We start from the raw sequence: 6,265 nt of genomic DNA on the forward strand, positions 1-6,265 counted from the left end.
GCCTACTAGATTGATCTTTCTTGCAATGGGAGAAGTGCTTAGCTTTGGGTTCAATCTTGCGGTGTCCTTTCCCAGTGACAGTAGGGGCAGCAAGGCACGTATAGTATTGTTGCCATCGAGGATAACAAGATGGGGTTTTTATCATATTGCATGAATTTATCCCTCTACATCATGTCATCTTTCTTAAGGCGTTCCTCTGTTCTTATGAACTTAATACTCTAGATGCATGCTGGATAGCGGTCGATGAGTGGAGTAATAGTAGTAGATGCAGGCAGGAGTCGGTCTACTTGTCTCGGACGTGATGCCTATATACATGATCATACCTAGATATTCTCATAACTATGCTCAATTCTGTCAATTGCTCAACAGTAATTTGTTCACCCACCGTAAAATACTTATGCTCTTGAGAGAAGCCACTATTGAAACCTATGGCCCCCGGGTCTATCTTCATCATATTAATCTTCCAACACTTAGTTATTTTCTTTGCTTTTATTTTACTTTGCATCTTTATCATAAAAATACCAAAAATATTATCCTATCATATCTATCAGATCTCACTCTCGTAAGTGACCGTGAAGGGATTGACACCCCCTTATCGCGTTGGTTGCGAGGATTTATTTGTTTTGTGTAGGTGCGAGGGACTCGCGCGTAGCCTCCTACTGGATTGATACCTTGGTTCTCAAGAACTGAGGGAAATACTTACGCTACTTTGCTGCATCACCCTTTCCTCTTCAAGGGAAAACCAACGCAGTGCTCAAGAGGTAGCAACATACCCTCTTGAAAATCATACATCTTGCAAAGTGCTTCCCAACCCGGGCAACCAAAATGGAATACGCTCTCAGAATTGTTAGATTTACCTCAAAATCCATACCATGATGGGTCCTTAGGTTAATTTTCTTTGTTTCATTCCTCTCATGATCTTCAAAACCCATCCTCTCCAAGACATAGCGTCTTGCATGGCATGGGATAAGCTAGTCGAATTGTAAAAGACGAAAATTGCACGTTGAAGTAGTAGAAGTCGAGCTTAATTACGAAAAAAACACTTTGCGTCGTAGCTCACCGTATCACAATCGAAGGCCTCCTCGAGCTTAATGCTGAAGCGTCGACCTTCGTCCAGGTGAGGCCTGTCGCAGAAACCCCTGTTGTCGCCGCACCAGGAGCACTCCCCGGGACCTTCTTCGTCCGACGACATTTCCTATGTTCATAATTCAAAGATTAAACTTGTACAATTAAAACTCTCAGCTTGTTCATTATTCATCACGGGTTGACAATCGGTATGTCGAGTCTTTTCTTGAACACTCTCAGCTCACGTGGTGTACATATTCGACCGTCGGTGATGGTAGCTCCTCCTTTCATTCCCGAGTGCATTACACCAAATTGTCTAGCACACGGGAACGAAGGAGAAGCTACCCCCACGACAACAATTGGGATTCTTCGTCCTCTCATATATGGTGGAGACTCTCCCTCACTGATTCCTCTCTGACATTTGTGACCGTCGGTGATGGTCGTTACTCCCCCTTCCCCTAGTGCATAACAAAGGTCTAGCACCCGGAGAAGAAGGAGAAACGACCCCCACGACAACAGTCGGGATTCTTCGGCCTCGAAAGACTTAAAGTCAACCCGAAATATCGTTTAATTATCTTTCTAGAAAATCCAGGCCACTCGATATTTCCCACATATTCTAGCACAAGTCATGCCAAAATTCACGGAAAATTCCGGCATGACCTTTGCTAAAACAGGACATATCGAGCGCCTGAAATTTGCCGGAACGGAAATTAATCAACACTCCGGCAAAACATAGGCCACTCAAAGGTGTAACCTGAACATGACCGGCCACTTCGGCAACCACATATCCTATTTGAGCAACACAAGATATACATGTTTTTATCTACATCATATCTTATAGGACTCATATTGACATGGATATTTGGCTGGTCTCACCTCGAGGTCGGAGGGGGTCGATGACGGGGACGACGGCGGGGATGATGGAGGGGCTCCTTGATTTCTGCAAAAACAAAAACCCTATAAGTTATCACTAATACATCCCGAATAGTATCATACATATAACATCACTAATACAATTAAAAACCTAGCGAACGATGGGTATCGACGACGAGGATGCGGGATAGGCATCGTCGACGTCGATGCGGGAATAATTGCTTAAACTAAAAAAATAATAACAAATGTGACATGTTCAACTAGTTCTATTAATTCAACTAGTTCTTACTAAATATAAACTTACTATAAATAGAAATAAACTAGTTCTTTCTAAAAATAAAGTAGTACAACTAGTTATATTAATTTTCTTACTAAAAATACATTAGTTCTATTAATTCAACTAGTTCTTACTAAAACTAAACTAGTTCAACTAGTTTATTAATTTACTTACTAATTATTTTAAACACTTACTAAAAACAGTAAAAAAACTACATTATACAATAGTAAAAAACTACAGTGAAAAATAGAAAAAAAGAGATGGAGGGAGGAGGGGAAGGTAGGAGGAAGGAGAGAGGAGGAGGGTGAGGAGGCCGGTGGGATCGGAGGAGGGAGGGGCGGGGGGAGGAGGGGGAGGGTGGCCGGAGGAGGAGGAGGGAGGGGGCGGTAGGAGGAGGGCGGCCGGAGGAGGAGGAGGGAGGGGAAGAGGGAGGAGGGAGTACCTCGGCGAGGAGTAGCGTGGCGGTGGCGAACGACGTACGGGTTCGGCGCGGGCGAGAGCGAGTGAGAGGGAGTGAGTGTGAGAGGGTGAACCGCTCCAGGATAAGGTAAGTAAGCAGTAGCGCTGGTCAGTGGTACGCGCTACTGCTAAGTGGGGCTAGTCTGCGCCCAGTACAAATATAGCAGCAGTGCGGTTTCGCAGAACGCGCTACTGCTAAAGTAGTAGCAGTAGCGCGGTCTATTTGAAAACGCTACTACTAAGTAGCAGTAGCGCCCTGTTTTGTCTAGCGCTACTACTAAGATGTTGTGTATAAGGTTTTCCCCAGTAGTGTCTCCATGAACTTTAAAGAAAGGAGACCAATATGCATTTATTAGTTGTGTGTATATATATATTAGATATCGATAATGATGTAAAAATTGTGAATAGTGTTCTGGCAAACGTACCCATAGCTGTCTATCACATCTGCTCCTTTCGGACGCCATCATGCGAATGTTCTCGCAAACGATGTATGCACATACATTAGTCCCGGACGCCTACTTTATGGCATTTACGAGAATAGAATTCAATCAGATAATAATTAATCAAGCATGATAATTAATGGTATTGAAACTAGAATTAAAGAGATGGTAGCTAGCTAGTACTATACTTAATTAATTACCTTGGGTCGAGACCAATACAACTTTTGTTTCCATTGGCCTGGAACCGTTTTGATGAACTTTTCCCAAGCCCTGCCCGCCAGAAAATTAAACGAATAAAGGAGTTATTAATTAGTTGATATCAGGAAATGGCGAAGTAAAGAGGCCATATAGTTCGATAATGATTGAAATTACCTGTTGACCATCCCCTTCACAATTTCCTACTCAGTAACTGGTTTAAGTAGTGAGTCCAGTACTTCAACTTTTCCATCTTCAACTTGAATGATTAACAAGATCCAGTGGAAACTGCATGCGCACAGGTTTGCATGTATAAATTAAGCGGGCATGTGCATAACACTCATCAACTACCCTAAACCCTATACACTTATTAACATCTAGCTAGTATGCAAAAACAAAATTTATAGTACACGACAGTGTGACTCACCTGAAGTTGTAAGGAAGTAGTATATCTCGATTGGTATTTAGGCGCTTCAAGAACTCTAGCAAGCTTTTCTCTGTGTATTTTCTCGACCATTCTATTGTCCATATCTCTTGATTAATGGTATTTGGGTCAATGAACCCAATGCCATAGCGTCTACCTTTTTTCATTTCATAGATCTTCATTCTTCATAATACCACACAAAGGAATATAGTGAGGATAATTACAAGTAATGATCAACGAACACTACAGCTAGCTTGAGACTTCAATTACAGAAAGAAATCACTTACAGACAATAGCAACTGAAGATAGATTTGTCGAGTGCGTCTTGATCGAATAACTGAAACAGTTATGTAAACTCAACATACAGATCCTTCGCATGGAAGTAATGCTCTGGCTTGACTTTCACCATGATGGACTCTCGATTGGTAGTCTTGGCAATTTTCATGTACCATTCGTGCAATTCATACATTCTCATTGAGAGCTTCTTGACCTCCGTAGGCTTGATCAGAGGTTCGCCGTGGGCATATTTCCGTTTTAGCTCCTCCTCTTTAAAGGTTTCCATGGGCTCCATGCCTAGGAGTTGTTCTATAGTGCATCCGATCTCTTCAGCCTGCCTTCTAGGATCGTCGGTTATTACCATCTGATCGGCCGCGCCGGTACTCACATGTGTTGGTACAATTAGCGGGGGGATCGATTGCACCGCCTGTTGTCCTAGCTGGGGAACAGTCTTCCTGCTTTTTTTGGCAGCTGTTTGGCTCGAGCTCGAGCTCGAGCCCTTCTTTTGTTGTGCTTGATAAGACTTCCTGATTTGATGCTCATAGTCCGAGTCAATAGGCTTGGGAGCTGGTGCTTTAGCCATACGAATAAAGTGGTTGACGACATGCTCAGGCACTTTCTCCTTTGGCGGCGGTGGCGGTCTCTGTCCAAAATGGGCGTCCAATTCGGCCCTGCATTGGGCATCGGTTTCCTCGTCGGTCATGTTGTAAGGCCTCTTCGGAAGAGGCGCGAGGCTTGGACCAAATTGGTATCTCTTGCCTCATGTACTTGTACTGCTAGCCGCCATAGCTGTGGTGGCTCTCTTCCGCTGTTGCTTAGGCGGCAGAGCCCGCTGAGACGGCGGAGACGGCTGACGCGGTGCCGGACTTGGAGGAGGAGGAGTGGCCTGATGCGGTGCTGGACTTGGAGGAGGAGGAGTGGCCTGACGCGGTGCCAGACTTGGAGGAGGAGGAGTGGCCTGACGCGGTGCCGGACTTGGAGGAGGAGTGGCTTGACGCGGTAGCGGACATGGAGGAGTGGGAGTCTGCTGACGCGGTGGCGGACTTGGAGGAGGAGCCGGCTGACGCGGTGTCGGTGGCCTTGGAAAGATGATGCAATCCTTTCTCCATAGAATGATACGATGTATGGCCTCTCCCAGTGTGTTCTCGTCATCACCTCCAGGAATGTCAAGCTCTAGCCCCGAATATTTTGCCACCACTTCATTGACAACGACACAAGCATAGCCAGCTGGAATCGGGTTGCAATGGAAGGTTGCTTTAGGGGGATTTGTATAAGCAACGGCGTCCGCCACCTTCATGGATATGTTCTTCATTTTGAAGTGTAGCTCACAATTAGTGTTATCCATGATGTCATCCACAGGGTATCTATCCAGCAGTGCCTCATCGCCCGGGGTGGAACCCATGCTGCTTCTCGGCATGGATGATGCACTGCCAGCCGCGGTGCAAAAGTTTAGTCCCACCTCACCCAGCAATGGGCAGCCGCACTGGTTTATAAACCCAGTCGCGGCTGCTCCTTCGAGCTCCTCTCTATTGCAGGCCTTCTGGGCCTACCTCTGCTGCGATGCCCTGTGGGCCTATCGGGCCTTGCGGGCCTGCATCCTGGCCCAACTACAGGTTTGGTTTCTAGTCGTATGCAGGCCGTTGTGGCCCAGTAGGCGGGCTTTTTTAAAAAAAAAATCTTCATTATTTATTTTTTATTGTTTCTGAGTTGTTTTTTGCTTTATTTAGAGTTTCTTTATGAATCTTTTTGCTTTAGGTAAAAAAATTATAAAATTTCTGTTAGTGCCAGTAGTTTTCAAATTTGAATAGTTTAAATATGAATTATTTGAAATTTGTGTGAATCACTAGTTTGTGAATAACTTTACTTTAATAATATCGTTTCTAAGAGAGATAATCTTAGCGGGAGGAAAATACTTAGAGATAAAAGCATCTTTGCACTTATTCCAAGAATCAATACTGTTCTTAGGCAAAGACGAAAACCAGGCTTTAGCACGATCTCTAAGCGAAAAACGAAATAGCTTCAATTTAACAATATCATTGTCAACATATTTCTTCTTTTGCATATCACACAAATCAACGAAGCTATTTAGATGAGTAGCGACGTCTTCACTAGGAAGGTCGGCGAATTGATCTTTCATGACAAGATTCAACAAAGCAGAATTGATTTCACGGGCCATCGTGACAAACAAGCAATCCAACACACAAGCAAACAAGAGACGGGCAAAAAGAGGCAAACGGAAAAGAGAGGGCGAATAAA

This window comes from Aegilops tauschii, chromosome 3 (assembly GCF_002575655.3).
Source record: "Aegilops tauschii subsp. strangulata cultivar AL8/78 chromosome 3, Aet v6.0, whole genome shotgun sequence".
Classification (NCBI taxonomy): domain Eukaryota; kingdom Viridiplantae; phylum Streptophyta; class Magnoliopsida; order Poales; family Poaceae; genus Aegilops; species Aegilops tauschii.